This window comes from Phascolarctos cinereus, unplaced genomic scaffold (assembly GCF_003287225.1).
Source record: "Phascolarctos cinereus isolate Bilbo 61053 unplaced genomic scaffold, phaCin_HiC Scaffold_4;HRSCAF=312, whole genome shotgun sequence".
NCBI lineage: Eukaryota > Metazoa > Chordata > Mammalia > Diprotodontia > Phascolarctidae > Phascolarctos > Phascolarctos cinereus.
In genome coordinates, this window is record NW_027555847.1 from 131,723,856 (window position 1) to 131,739,019 (window position 15,164).

The following is a 15,164-nucleotide window of genomic DNA, read 5'->3' on the forward strand; positions in this document are numbered from 1 at the left end:
CTATTATGTAGCCTTCAAGAATCCCAGGCTACCTTGAGGTTACCATAGAACATCAGAGGGCTTCAGTATAGAGGGCAAGATGCTGTTATTATAAAAACATTAATAAATAATTAACTCATATTTATGTAATACTCTATCATACTCTATCTCCTACAATACCTACCTCAGGGCCATGAACAAGAAGGGATTCTTGGTCAGGTCTGATTTAGACTATGTGGTTTCTAGGTTGACTCCTAAGTATGAAATAGGCAATTAATACATATCCACATGAATGAATGAATGAATGAATGAAAAAAAAGTAGATAAGAAAGGTTATGGAACATCTCTACTCAGAAAGAATACATAGTGAATAACATACATCTAAGATATGTGAGTTTTCTGCCACAAACAAGAGAGAAATATCCTCAGAGAAGAAAACCTGTACAAATAAACATTCCTTTGAAGAGGAAAAGAGTGAAGTCTAGGCTCCTTGTCATGCATAGTAGAGAAATGGGTAGATAAAATGGAGGGTGATTTTTGGCAGAATCATCATTAAGGACAGGAAATCAGAGCTTGGACCCATGTGCCAATATCTGAATGTATTTCCAAGAAAAGTTTGCTTCTTTCCCATGGTGGGCCTCTAGTCTGCCTTCCCAGTGCCTTGAGGTCATTTCTGGTCCTGAGTGTTCTTCACAGTTGTATACACACACACACACACACACACACACACACACACACACACACACACATGCACATGCACACACACATACATACATATACACACATATATGTATATACGTATATAAACACACATGCATATCCCCTATTGTGGGAATTATTCATCGCTAACTCTTTCAGTTCACCAGGGTGCTACTTATTAAATTAGCACCTCCAGCAATTGCAGGAGCTAATAGAAGTAACACCATGCTAATTCATTAATAGTGGAACTGGGAATAGGTTCAATCCTTCTGGAAAACAATTCAGAATTACTAAGAAAAGTCACTAAGCTTTGGAATGTTCTAGAGACAATAAAGAGTAGTGTGAGATGAATTTGGAAACTCATGTTGGAATCAGATCATGGAAAACTTTAGCTGCTAGCATGAGGGATTTTACTTTTATTTGGTAGTAAATAGGGAGCCATTGAAGGTTTCTGACCAAGAGAATTACATAACCAGACTTACGCCTCAGAAAGATGAATCTGTTCACAATATGACTAATGTGAAAATATGTTTAATATGATCATGCATGTATAGCCTATATTAGATTGCATGCCTTCTTGGGGAGGGAAGAGGGAAGGAAATTTAGAACTCAAAATCTTATAAAAGTGAATGTTGAAAATTAAAAAGAAAGAAAGAAAGATGAATCTGGTATACTGTATCTAGAGTATTTATGTAATACTGTATCATACTATAGTTTCTGTTGTATTATACTATACTGTATAGTATACCAGAGTATTTATGTGGTACCATATCATAGTCAATAATTACAAAGTGCTTTATACATATTAATTAAATTGCTCCTCACAGCAGTTAGGTTAGATAAGCCAGACAGTGATCATAGGATCATAGATTTAGAGATAGAAGAGACCTCTGAGATCATCTAGATCAAATATCTCATTTTACATTTGAGGAGACTGAGGCTCAGAGGATTTAAGTGACTTGTCCAAAGTTCCACAGATAAGTAAGTAGTAGAACTGCGATTGGGATCTTCTGGGTCCTAATCCAGTGTGTGTGTGTGTGTGTGTGTGTGTGTGTGTGTGTGTGTGTGTGTGTGTGTGTGTATACACATATATACATGTAAAAATAGATGTGCATGCATATATATACATGTAAACATATATACATACACATAGATAGATAGATAGATACCTCACAACGCCCACGCTGCCTTGAGTTCTGCTTCCATACACCAACTCTCTGCTGGACAGCTCTACCTGTAAACCCTGCCAGCAATCTGTACTCAACATACACAAAATTAAATTCTTTGCTTTTCCTCTACCAGCTTTCCTTTGAGAATTCCCAATGTCTATCAAACTACTATCCATATTGTCACTTCAGGCTCAAAATAGTTGAATCATCAGGAATACTCTACCTTTTATTTTTCCTTCCTCCCCTCCCAGTCGTCCAATCGCCAGGCTGTGCTAGCTCTTCCTTCACAACATCCCTTGCATCTGAATTCTCCTCTCCATTCTTACTGCCACCACCCCAATTCCTGCCTTTATGATCAGTCTGGGCTATTGCAATTATTTCCTTATAGGTCTTCTAGCTAGCCCTTCCTCTACACTCTAATTTATCCCTCATAGCCTGTTTATCTGTTCCTTCCTTAGGAAAAATGTACAGTTCCAAGCTTTGCTCAGAAATCTGCAGTGATTTCCATTGCTTATATGATCAAGTCCAAACCCCTCCAGCCTGGTATCCAAGATCCAAAACACACTGGTGCCACTCTAATTTCACAATCTTATTTCCTATTGTCCTCCAAGACAAATCCTCTGTGCCATCCAACCTGGTCTCTGTCAATTTTTGCCAAAGCATATGTTTCCAGCATCTATACCTTTATTCACACTGTTCTTTGTACCTGAATTGGAATTTCTTCCCTCTCCTCTCTTTTCCAACTATCTATCCTCAAAGGCCCAGGCCTAATTTTATCTTGCTTATAAAGTTTTCTCTACTCCCATTGTAAACCTGAACAGTCTTTCCCTCCACATACCTCCATCAGTACTATCCACCCATTCATTTAACAACTCTGTCCTATATGGTTAATTCATAGGGCCATGAAATTTGAACCTAAAAGGTACCTTGAACATCATCTTCTCTAATCCTTTTATTTTACAAGTGAGGAAACTAAAACACAGAGAGGAGAAAGGAATTTTCTTCACCATTGTTATACAAGTATTAAGTTATAGATCTAGAATTTAAACTCAAGTCCCCATACTCCAGATCCTTCTATTCATCATGTGTGTCCTGCCTATCTCATCAAGTCATGAGCTCCCTAAGGGCAGTGAGGGTGTCTCATATACTTTCCTTTGTGCTGAAGCACTGAGCACCATATTTGCATGTGTTTGTGCAACTGATTTTTGTATTTGATGAACTGAGAGACTGAACAGTAAATTGGGACTCAGAAAATATCTTTTCTCTCTTACAAATCCAGCTCAAGTTTCATCATCTCTTTTATTCATTCAACAAACAAGACCACTTAGTGTAAGCACAAAGCTACAGTGAGAGCAAAATTTTCTCCCTCTCATCATTTATTCAACTAGTGCTGAAGTTGGTGCCCTTAGATCCATCCTATCTCCCTAGGCTATCTCCTTAGTTAACATCTCTCTCACTCGTAATACAAAAATTCCCTCTGTCTTTCTCAGCTGCCTGCCCATCTGTTTGACTTGTTTCTTCTTACAGAGTGATATCTATCTTTGTCTCTCCTCTCCTTCCTTTCTTTTCTTTTCCTCTCTTCTTCCCTCCCCTCCCCTTCTATTCTTCTCTCCTCCTTCCCACTCAACTTAGAGACCACTGGGAAGGAATACAATTTTCAAGGGAGTCCTTAGAGCCAATTCAGCAAGGTCTGGTCTGTTTTATTGACCATAGAGGCTAAGGACTGCAAGATCACAGATGTTAGATCTAAAAGGAACCTAAAAATAGTCCAATCCAACCTCCTCATTTTATGGATGAGGATATTGAGGACCTGATCACAGAAATTACTTGCCCAATGCCATCCAGACAGTAAGTAGCAGAACAGGGATTTAAACCTAGGTCCACTGAGTCCAAATCCAGTCTTCTTTCTACTCTATCACACACCAGGTCCAAACCAAGTTTAAGCTCAGATGCTAGGGGTTCACAATTATCCTTCTCCTTCTCCCAAGGCTCAACATGCTTTCTAAGCACCCCATTCATCCTTATGACAGCCGTGTGCTCATAAGTGAGGGCTGGCAGTATCCCTTCCTATCTGCCCCCTGAGAAATAATATATAGCCCAGGCATATTATTAACAGAGTCTTTTTTCTCATGTGTAAATTACGGAAAATAGCACTGCCTGCCTACCTTCAGGTTGTTGATGAGATGTTTTTATCAGTGTATAAATGTGAGTTGTTTGTATTTTTTGCTATGTAGTACTCCCAGTGTGGAAACTCCAGATAGACAGATAGATAGATAGATAGATAGATAGATAGATAGATAGATAGATAGATAGATAGATAGGGATAGATACACATCCACACACACACATATATACACATACCATGGAAATTGCTCTATAGTTTATAAAGAGTCAAAAGAGGTAGGAGTGAAAGGAGGTAGGGACTTGAGAAATTAAGATGGTGTAGTAGAAAGAGTTCTGGATTTAGAGTTAGGAAACCTAGGTTTAAATACTGACCCACTAGCTAGCTGTATGATCCTAGGCAAGGCATTGAACATCTCTCAGCCTCAGTGTGCTCATCTACAAAATAAGGTTTGAACTAGATGACCTCTAAGGTCCCTTCCAACTGGAAATCTTAGAGTCCACAAGTAGCTTGTCCATAGTCACATAATTGTTTTTGTCAGGGGTAAACATTATACCCAGGCTTTCCTAATTCCAAGGCTGAGCCATGCACTACCTCTCATGAGTTATTAAGATTATGATTATTACTAATGACATACCAGTATCATAAACATTGAATTTAAAAGTAGGAAGAGCATTTTCCCTGATCTATGAGCTCTGGAATTTGGCTATGATGTTCCTAGGAGTTTTGGCCAGATAGAAAAGGAAGTACAAAAGCTCACTGAAGAAAATAATTCCTTAAAAATTAGAGTTGAACAAGTGGAAACTAATGATGCTATGTGACATCAAGATATGATAAAAACTAAATTTATAAAAGTTTAAAAATAGAAGAAAATATAAAATTTCCCATTGGAAAAACAACTGACTTAGAAAATTGATCCAGCAGAGATAATATAGGAATTATTGGACCACCTGAAAGCCATAATCAAAAAAAATCTGGACAATATCTTTCAGGAAATTATCAAAGAAAACTGCTTTGAAATATTAGAACCAGAGAGCAAAATAGAAATTGAAAGAATCCACTGATCACTGCCTGAAAGAGATCCCAAAATGAAAACTCCTAGAAACATCGTAGCAAAATTCCAGAGCTCACAGATCAAGGAAAAAGTATTGCAAGCAGCCAATAAGAAACAATTCAAATATTGTGGAGCTACAGTCAGGATTACACAGGATTTTGTTGCTTCCATGTTAATGGACATTTAACAAAATAGTGACTTTCAGGCATTTCTAATTAAAAGAACAGAGCTGAATAAAAAATTTAACCTCTGAATACAAGACTCAAGGGAAACATAAAAAGGCAAAAAAGAAACAAGAAAGAGAAAATAAAAGAAATTCAATAAGGTTACACTATTTATATTTCTATACTACAAGAAAATATTTGTGACTCTTAACAACTTTGTTACTATAAGAGCAATTAGGAGTATGTGTAGACAGAGGATATAGATATAAGGTGAGTTTGATGATATGATGCCCCCAAAAAATAAAGTGGTGAGAAAGAAAACGCACTGGAAGAAAAAGGAGGGGGGGAGATTGAATGGGACAAATTATCCCACATAAAAGAGGCATGAAAAAGCTATTATAATGGAAGGGAGGAATAGGTGAGGAGTGATGGGCAAAACTTAAACCTTACTCACATAAACATTGGCTCAAAGAGGGATTAACATAAATATTCAGTTGGATATAGAAATCTATCTTATCCTATAAAGAAGTAAAAAGTGATAAGAATAATAGAAGGGGAAAGGGAAAGGAAGACTGATAAAAGGGAGGGTATATTGGGGAAGGTGATGATCAGAAGTAAAACACTTGTGAGAATGGAAAGGATGGAAGGGTAAGAGATAGAGGAGGGGATAACCAAGTGAAAAATAGCATGGAGGGAAATACACAGTTAGTTATCATAGCTATAAATGTGAATGGGATGAATTCACCCATAAAATACAAGCAGCTAGCAGAATGGATTAAAAACCAGAACACTGCAACATGTTGTTTACAAGAAACACATTTGAAGCAGAGAGATACACACAGGGTGAAGGTAAGAGGCTGGAGCAGAATCTATTATGCTTTAATTTGTTGCCATTGCTGTTGTTGTTTTTTGTCCTTCATTCTCAAAGAGGACCATGGCATCACGAAGGTGATGCCATGACTTGCAAGTGAATTGGATTTAAGTGAAGGAGGGCTGTACAAAGTCACTAGCCTCACTTTTTCCTCTGGAGCCATCTGGGTCCAGTGGCAAGATATAAATAGGACAACTAGAGATGGCCCTGGATGTACTGAGAGACCTTGGCCTTTTTAAGCTGTCTTTCCCAGGTCTCATTTTGACTGAGGCAACACTCATTCAGTGATTAAGGCTAAGTAAGAAAGGAGACAAAGAATGGTGTCTTGTACCTAGTCAAAAAAAAAATCAATCTGGGAGGGGAAAACCCTCAGGGTTTCTGGCCAAAACAGAAACAATTACTATTTACATTCATTCTGAACCAGCAGGGCCCAAACAATAACCCCTGAGTAGAACTGGAGCTAAGACTTATTGTTGGCCAATCAATGAGAGCTTGGTCCTTAAGAAAGAAATCTAGCCTATATACTCTGAGGTATCTTTTGAGGTTTCAAAGATCAAAATTTTTATATTCCTTTGGAACAAGCACCTGCAGGCAAGGGTGTAATACTCTATGTGGACAGATTGGAGAGGAAGGAGGAAAGGAAAGGAAAGAAGAGAGGAGAGGACAGAAGAAGAGAAGAGAGGAAAAGGAAAGGAAAGGAAAAAGGAAAGGAAAGGAAAAAGGAAAGGAAAAAGGAAAGGAAAGGAAAGGAAGGGAAGGGAAGGGAAGGGAAGGGAAGGGAAGGGAAGGGAAGGGAAGGGAAGGGAAGGAAGGGAAGGGAAGGGAAGGGAAGGAAGGGAAGGGAAGGGAAGGGAAGGAAGGGAAGGGAAGGGAAGGGAAGGGAAGGGAAGGGAAGGGAAGGGAAGGGAAGGGAAGGAAAGGAAAGGAAAGGAAAGGAAAGGAAAGGAAAGGAAAGGGAAGGGAAGGAAAGGAAAGGAAAGGAAAGGAAGAAGGAAGGGAGAAGCTTCATTGCCCAACTGGAATTGGCCAGTTGGGTCCCCAGTGGGGGAGTCTATATTACTCACAGGTTGTTGTTTGTCCTTCATTCTTGAAAAGGATCATGGCATCAGGAAGGTGATATGTTTCAGCTAAAGCAAAGAAAGCAAGGGTAGCAATCACAATCTCAGACAAAGCAAAAGTAAAAGTAGATCTAATCAAAAGAGATAAAAAGGAAATTCTATCTTTCTGAAATGTACGATAGACAGTGAAGTAACATCAATACTTATGTACCAAATGGCATAGCATCTAAATTTTTGAAGGAGTAGTTGAATGAGTTACAGGAGGAAATAGATAATAAAATTATACTAGTGGAGGATCTAAACTTTCCTCTCTCAGAACTAGATAAGTCTAACCAAAAAATAAAAAAGAAAGAAGTTAAGGAGGTGAATAAAATCTGGAAAAGTTAGATATGATAGATCTCTGGAGAAAACTGAATAGGAATAGAAAGGAATCTACCCTTTTCTCCACAGGACATGGCACCTACACAAAAAAATGACCATTTATTAGAACATAAAATTCTTATAACCGAATGCAGAAAAGCAGATATAGTAAATGCATCCTTTTCAGATCATAATGCAATAAAAATTACATTCAATAATGGACAATGGAAAGAGAGATTTAAAATTAATTGAAAATTAAATAATTTAATCCTAAAAAACAAGTGAGCCAAAGAACAAATCATAGAAACAATTGATAATTTCATTAAAGAAAATGACAACAATGAGACAACATACCAAAAATTATGGGATGCAGCCAAAGCAGTACTTAGGGGAACATTTATATCTCTAATTGCTTACATCAATAAAATAGAGAAAAGGCAGGTCAACAAATTAGGCATGGAATTAAAACACAAAACCAGAAAAAGAACAAATTAAAAATCCCTAATTAAGTACCAAATTGAAAGTCTTGAAAATCAAAGGAGAGATTAATAAAATTGAAAGGAGACCATTCAACTAATAAATAAAACTTTAATCTGGTTTTATGAGAAAACCAATAAAATAGATAAGCCATTGGTTAATTTCATTTTTGTAAAAAAAAAAAAAGGAAAGAAGAAAACCAAATTACTAGTATCAAAAATGAAAGAGGTGAACTCACCACCAATGAAGAGGAAATAAGACAATTGTTAGGAGCTATTTTGCCCAATTATATGCCAATAAATTTGACAATCTAAATGAAATAGATATCTACAAAACTATAAGTTATCCAGATTAAGAGAAGAAGAAACAAAATACTTAAATAACTCAATGTTAGAAAAAGAAATTGAATAAGCCATCAATGAACTTCCTAAGAAAAAAATCCTTGGGACCAGATGGATTCACAAGTGAATTCTTTTTTTTTTTTTAATTTTTAGGCAATTGGGGTTAAGTGATTTGCCCAGGGTCACACAGCTAGTAAGTGTCAAGTGTTTAGTCTGAGGCTGGATTTGAACTCAGGTCATCCTGACTTCAGGGCCAGTGCTCTTTCTACTGTGCCACCCAGCTGCCCTTCACAAGCGAATTCTACCAAACCTTTAAAGAACAATTAATCCCAATACTATAGAAACTATGTGGAAAAAATTGGCAAAGAAGGAGTCCTACCAAATTCCTTTTATGACACAAATATGGTACTTATACCCAAACCAGGAAGAGTCAAAACAGAGAAAGAAAATTATAGACTAATTTACCTAATGTATATTGATGTAAAATTTTTAAATAAAATACTAGAAAAGAGATTACAGCAATATATCACAAGGATAAAACACTATGACCAGGTGGGATTTATACCAGGAATGCAGGGTTGGTTCAATGTTAGGAAAACTATCAGCATAATTGACCATATTAATAACAAAACCAACAGAAATCATATGATTATCTCAATAACGCAGAAAAAGCTTTTGACAAAATACAGCACCTATTCCTATTAAAAACACCAGAGAGCATAGGAATAAATGGAGTTTACCTTAAAATGATAAGTAATATTTATCTAAAACTAACAGCAAGCATTATCTGTAATGGGGATAAGCTAGGAGCTTTCCCAGTCCAATCAGGGGTGAAACAAGGATGCTCATTATCACCTCTATTATTTAATATTGTACTAGAAATGTTAGCTATAGCAATATCAGAAGAAAAAGAAATTAGAGGAATCAGAATAGGCAATGAGAAAAAAAATTATCTTTCTTTGCAGATGATATGATGATATACTTAGAAAATCCTAGAGAATCAACTGAAAAAGCACTTGAAATAATAAACAACTTTAGCAAAGTTGCAAGATACAAAAAACCCCACACAAATCATCAGCATTTCTGTATATTACTAACAAAATCCAGCAGCGAGACATAGAAAGAGAAATTCCATTTAAAATAACTGTAGACAAAATAAAATACTTGGGAGTCCATCTGCCAAGACAAACCCAGGAACTATATGAACACAACTATAAAATACTTTTCACACAAAAAGTCATTTAAACAATTGGGAAAATGTTAATTGCTCATGGATAGGCTGAGCCAATATAATAAAAATGACATTTCTACCTAAATTAATCTATTCCATGGCATACCAATCAAACTATCAGAAATTATTTTATAGAGCTCAAAAAAGTAACAACAAAATTCATCTGGAAGAACAAAAGCTCCAGGATATCAAAGGAATCAATGAAAAGAAATGTGAAAATAAGTGATCTAGCCACACCAGATCTCAAATTGTATTATAAAGTGTTAATTATCTAAAGACTCTAGTATTGGCTAAGAAATACAGTGGTGGATCAGTAGAATAGATTAGCTACAAATTACATTATAGTAAATGACCATTATAGTAAGTGATAAACCCAAAGATTCAAGCTTTTGGAACAAAAACTTATTATTTAACAAAAACTGCTAGGAAAACTGGAAAAATGGCACAACCTAGGTGTAGACCAGGGTGGGGAACCTGCAGCCTCGAACATTAATAAAAGGATTTGTTCTGTGAAGTTTGGATTTAGTCAAAGGGCTGCACTTGAAAACTTAGAAGCCTTGAGGCCACAAGTTCCCCACCCCTGGTATAGACCAACATTCACATTATATACCAAGATAAGGTCAAAATAAGTATATGATTTACACATAAAGAGTATACCACAAGCAATTTAAGAGAGCATGCAATAGTTTATCTGTCAAATTTGTGGATAAGGGAAGAATTAGGACCAAAGAAGATATAGAGAGCATTATAAAATGTAAAATAGATCATTTTGATTATATAAAATTAAAATTTTTGCACAAACAAAATAAATAAAATTAAAATTATAAGGAAAGTAGAAAACTGGTAAAAAAAATTTCAACAAGTATATGACAGAGACCTCATTTCTCAAATATATAGAGAACTGAATCAAATTTATAAAAATACAAGTCATTTCCCAATTGATAGTCAAAGGATATGAACAGGCAGTTTTCAGAAGAAGGAACCAAAGTTATGTACGAAAAGTTATATATGAAAAAATGCTCTAAATCACTATTGATCAGAGAAATACAAATTAGGACAATTCTGAGATACCACCTCATACCTGTCAGAGTGACTAATATGACAAAAAAGGGAAATGATGGAGGTTGGAGGGGATGTGTGCACTGTTGGTGGAGTTGTAAACTGATCCAACCATTCTGGAGAGCAATTTGGAACTATGCCCAAAGGACTATAAAATTGTGCAAACCCTTTGATCTAACAATACTACTGCTAGATTTATATCCCAAAGACATCCAAAAAAGGGGAAAAGGACCTATTTGTACAAAAATATTTATAGCTGCTTTTTTTGTGGTGTCTAAAAACTGGAAATTAAAGGGATGCCTGTCAATTGGGGAATGGGTAAACAAGCGGTGATATATGATTGTAACGGAATGTTATTGTGCTATAAGAAATGACAAACAAGATGATTTCAGATAAATCTGGACTTACATGAACTGATATGTAGTGAAGTGAACAGAACCAGGAGAACATTATACACAGTAACAGCAATATTGAAGAATTGTCAATGACTTAGCTATTTTCAGCAATACAATGATCTAAGACAATCCCAAAGGACTCATGATGAAGCATACTATCCACCTTCAGAGAAAGAACTGATATTGATTGAATACAAACTAAAGCATGCTATTTTTCACTTTCATTTTTTTCTTTTATTCAAGTCATCTTCTACAAAATGACTAATATGGAAATATTTTACGTAACTGCACATGTATAACCTATATCTGAGTGCTTACTCTCTGGGGCGGAGGAAGGGAAAGGAAGGAGGGATGGAATTTGGAACTCAAAACTTTAAGTAAAAATGTTTAAAAATTGGGGAAAAAATAAAAATAAAGACAATAGAGTCTAAACATATATGGTAAGAAAGCTTTAACACTGCTTTCCTGGAAATTCATGGCAAAGATAATGATAATCATTCTTCACAATTACATCTTTCCTCAGCAGTCTAATAGATGCACCTCTGGCATTGCAGAGAGGTCCAAATCAGAAATGCTAGTCAGGTAAAAATCAATCTATGCTAAGAATTCTGAACTGCCAAACAAACACCCAAATGCCAGCCTCACCAATGAACACTAGAAGGGGACCACCCCAGAGCAATGTTTCTATCATAGGCAGGTTCCAGCAGTAGGAGATTATTTAGTGTGTGGGCAAGCAGCAAGTGCTCACCACATGAGCACTACTGAACCCTGTGGGGTGCACCAAAGAGATCTAGGACACCATCCTTGTCCCTGTCCTAAGAGAGTTTACATAGAAAGGGCATAGTAATGCAAAATAATGTGTGCTTTAAGCCCCCAAACAAGAGGGTAAATCAACAAACAAATCAACTAGCAGAGACCACTGGCAAGATACAGATGGGCTTCCAAGTGAGAAGAGCAGAAAGAGAGGAGATAAGGAAAGGTCAGGATTAGAAAAGTCAGGGGATTTGGGGCAGCTAGGTGGCACAGTGCATAGAGCACCAGCCCTGAAGTCAGGAGGACCTGAGTTCAAATCCAGCCTCAGACACACAACACTCCCTAGCTGTGTGACTCTGGGCAAGTCACTTAACCTCAATTGCCTTACCAAAAGAAAAAAAAAGTTCAGGGGTTGTATCAGGAGGGTAGAAGATGGATAGAGAAGGGTGGGAGAGAAGAGGGGGGAAATGAAGAAAGAGTGAAAAGAATAGGAAAGAGAAAAGGAGGGGGCAAAAAAAGAAGAGATGGAAAAGGGATGAGGTGAGGAAGGAAAAGGGATGGAAAGGTGACAGAGGGAAGGAAGCAAAAAGAAAGAAGGACCTGGAGAGAAGAAGGGATGAGAGAAGGAGAAAAGAAGAGGAGTGAAAGAGAGAGTAAAGTACTCAAAAGAGAGAAAAAGGTGAGAGAAAAAAAGTAGAGGAGGGTAAGGCAAAGGAGGACAGAGTAAAGAGAGAAGGAGGAGGGGGAAGAGAAAGTTAGAAGGAGGAGAGGGAAAAAGAAAAAGTGAGAGGAGATAGAAGAAAGGAAAAGGAATATAGCATATTATAGTAGAAATAGCACTGGAGTGGCGATCAGGAGACCTGATTTCTAGTATAGTGCTCATCTGGGGGCCTTGGGAAATTCCCTTCCTCCTCTCTTACTGTCTTTGGTGGCATTTTCTATAAAAAAGAAACAGTCTCTGAAACGTATTCTCCATCATGGCTGTCCTATGCTATGCTATCAAAGTCTCACCTTTAAACCTATACTGGTTCTCTAGCTAATATGCAATGAGTTGGAAGTGAAACTCATTTTCAAGTCAGCTTGCCAAACCCTTATTAAGTGCCTACTGTGGGGGTGTGGGCAGGTAGGGGTAGAAAGGAAGGAGAAAGGAGGGCTGGCCTGTGCTTTCATAGAGCCAACAGAAGCATGCAACAAACACATTCAAACAGGTGTAGTATAAAATGGAATATTTTGTGTTCTGCCATTAATCCATAGCATACATATATAATCTCTTTTCACAGGATTTAAGGGACCTTTAAGATCTTCTAGTCCAACCTCTTCTACTTCTCATTTTACAGATGAAGAAACTGAGGAGGCTCAGAAAAAAAGGACTTGTCCAAAGTCACCCAGCCAGTAAGTAGCAGTAAGTAGCATTTGAACTCTGGTCCTCAGACCTTCCCACCCATCTGCTGCACCATCTTTATGTGTCCCCATAGAATTATAGACTCCTGTGCAAGTTCATAACCTCTACCAGTCTGCCTCCAACTCAGAATTACTTCAGCCTTCCTGCTAGCTGACTAGCTTATCACCATTCACAGGCAGGAGCAGGTCTCAGGGAGATGAAGATGAATCAAATTCAGGAAAAGAGATTTCAGCAGCAAGATCTCAAGCTAGAGCCCCCAGCACTCCCCCTCCCTTTGCTCCCCCCTCTCTCCCCACCCTTTAACTTTGTACTCCTATGGAAACCCGCACACAAATCCTCTTTCCTCTTCCGTTCTGCTGCTGGCCTCACGCCGGTCCCCTCTCCTAGAAAACTCCCCTCTCATCGGAATTGCAATCACTTCCAACACCGGCCCCCAAAATTACTCCCACCTGTTTGGTTTGGTGTCCTTTAAAACCACCTGCTCCACACGGTAAAAGGCTCAGGAAGATGGGGGTATTGAGGAGGGGTGGGAGGTGTTGCGGAGTGGAGCCGGAGAAGGAAAAGCACGTTCTCCTTCCAACACCCTTAGCTTGACCTTCCAGAGTGTTACACAATCAATATTTCTCCTACTTCCAAAAAAGTTCAGGTGGACTCCCTATACACCTGAGATGTCTCCTGATACTGGGGGATGGAGATGGCTGGGGTGAGCAGGCTGTCACACCTCTGGGAACTAGGCTTCAAACCCTGAGCTTTGTGTGTCCCCCCTCCCGCCCCAGAAAACACAGAGACAGAAGGGCTTGGCCAGGAGCCAGGCTAATAAAACACCGAAAAGAGAATAGAAATAGAGAAGAAAAAAAAAAGGAAGTGAAAATAGGAGGAAGAAAGAAAATAGGAAAGAAGGAAAAGGAATCCAGGGAGGCAAAGAGGGCTGTAGGAAGCAGGCAGAATGGTAATAGGAGAAGCGGGGGCAGAAGGATATCTAAAGAAACCTAAAGGGACCCGGGAGGAACGTGGGTGAGGGATGCAAAGGGACTGAAAAGCAAATAGATCACCTTAGGAAGAGAGAATGACTGACGAGAGGATCAGGCAGTCAGCAAAGATCCGACGCACTTGCCTGAACTTGCGGGCCAGTCTTGTCCCCGAGGAAATGGTGCTCTAGGGGCTCCTGGGCTGGACTGGGTGCTCCAGAGCTCTGCAGGCTCCAGGATTCCTGGGTCCGCAGGCAGATGGCTAGGTGTCGAGGCTGGCGCGCCCCCTCGCAGCTGTAGACTTGGGCTAGCTGAGCTCTGTTCTGGAGACTCTCGGTCCTCTCGGTTTATAGCGATGTGTTGGGAGAGAAGGAGGGTACAGGGGGAGAACAAAAAAGAAGGGGGGGGGAAGAGACTGGGGGAGGGAGCTAAGGCAGCTCCTTTTCAGGAAGCGTGGCTCCTAGTGGCGTGTGCGCTGCAGCGCTGGCTTTGGGAAGGGGGTGGGGGGAATTAGAATGGACTGATGGACTGTGGCTCTGGTGGCTGAGGGTGGGCCCTGGGAGCAACTCCGGAACCTCCCCTTCCCACCACCCACCACCTCCACTGGCCAGGGCGCTATCCTGCATTACTCAAATCAAGGCAACCTCCTGTTGCGCCTCCACCTGCTTGCTGCTCTCCACACCCGGGCAGGTATGTATGCCTATGTGTGTATGCCTACGAGCACACACACACACACACACACACCACACACACACTCACACGCAGGCTGGGTTCCCTACAGGGAACTGTATATGCCTGCAGAGCTGCCTAAGGGAGTTTGTTGAGTTGGCTGAACCTTGTTCTGGCTCTGTATGGAAGCCTAAGGGTACAAGGCAATCCCTAACAGGCATGTAATGTTAGGCTAATGGTGTGATGTGGACACACTTTCACACATGCCACCATCATAACATCAACACAGGCCCAGATTTCCAGGCACATCTATGTACCCTGGAGTAGTTTTTCAATTCAAACACCAGCTTGGACAAATGTTTACACATACTCATAAGCACCCACTCCCAGACT

General features: G+C 39.1%; 1 protein-coding gene across 1 annotated transcript in view; it reads right to left on the reverse strand.

The window, feature by feature from the left end:
* Positions 1–14,748, reverse strand: part of SSTR5 (somatostatin receptor 5) — a 29,753-nt gene extending 15,005 nt beyond the window's left edge. The window contains exons 1-2 of the mRNA XM_078152595.1: positions 14,187–14,748; positions 7,123–7,185 (exon numbers count right to left, since the gene is read on the reverse strand). The gene's annotated coding sequence lies outside the window, so the exon portion shown is untranslated. The remainder of the gene's footprint in view (positions 1–7,122; positions 7,186–14,186) is intronic.
* Positions 14,749–15,164: the final 416 nt, after the last annotated feature.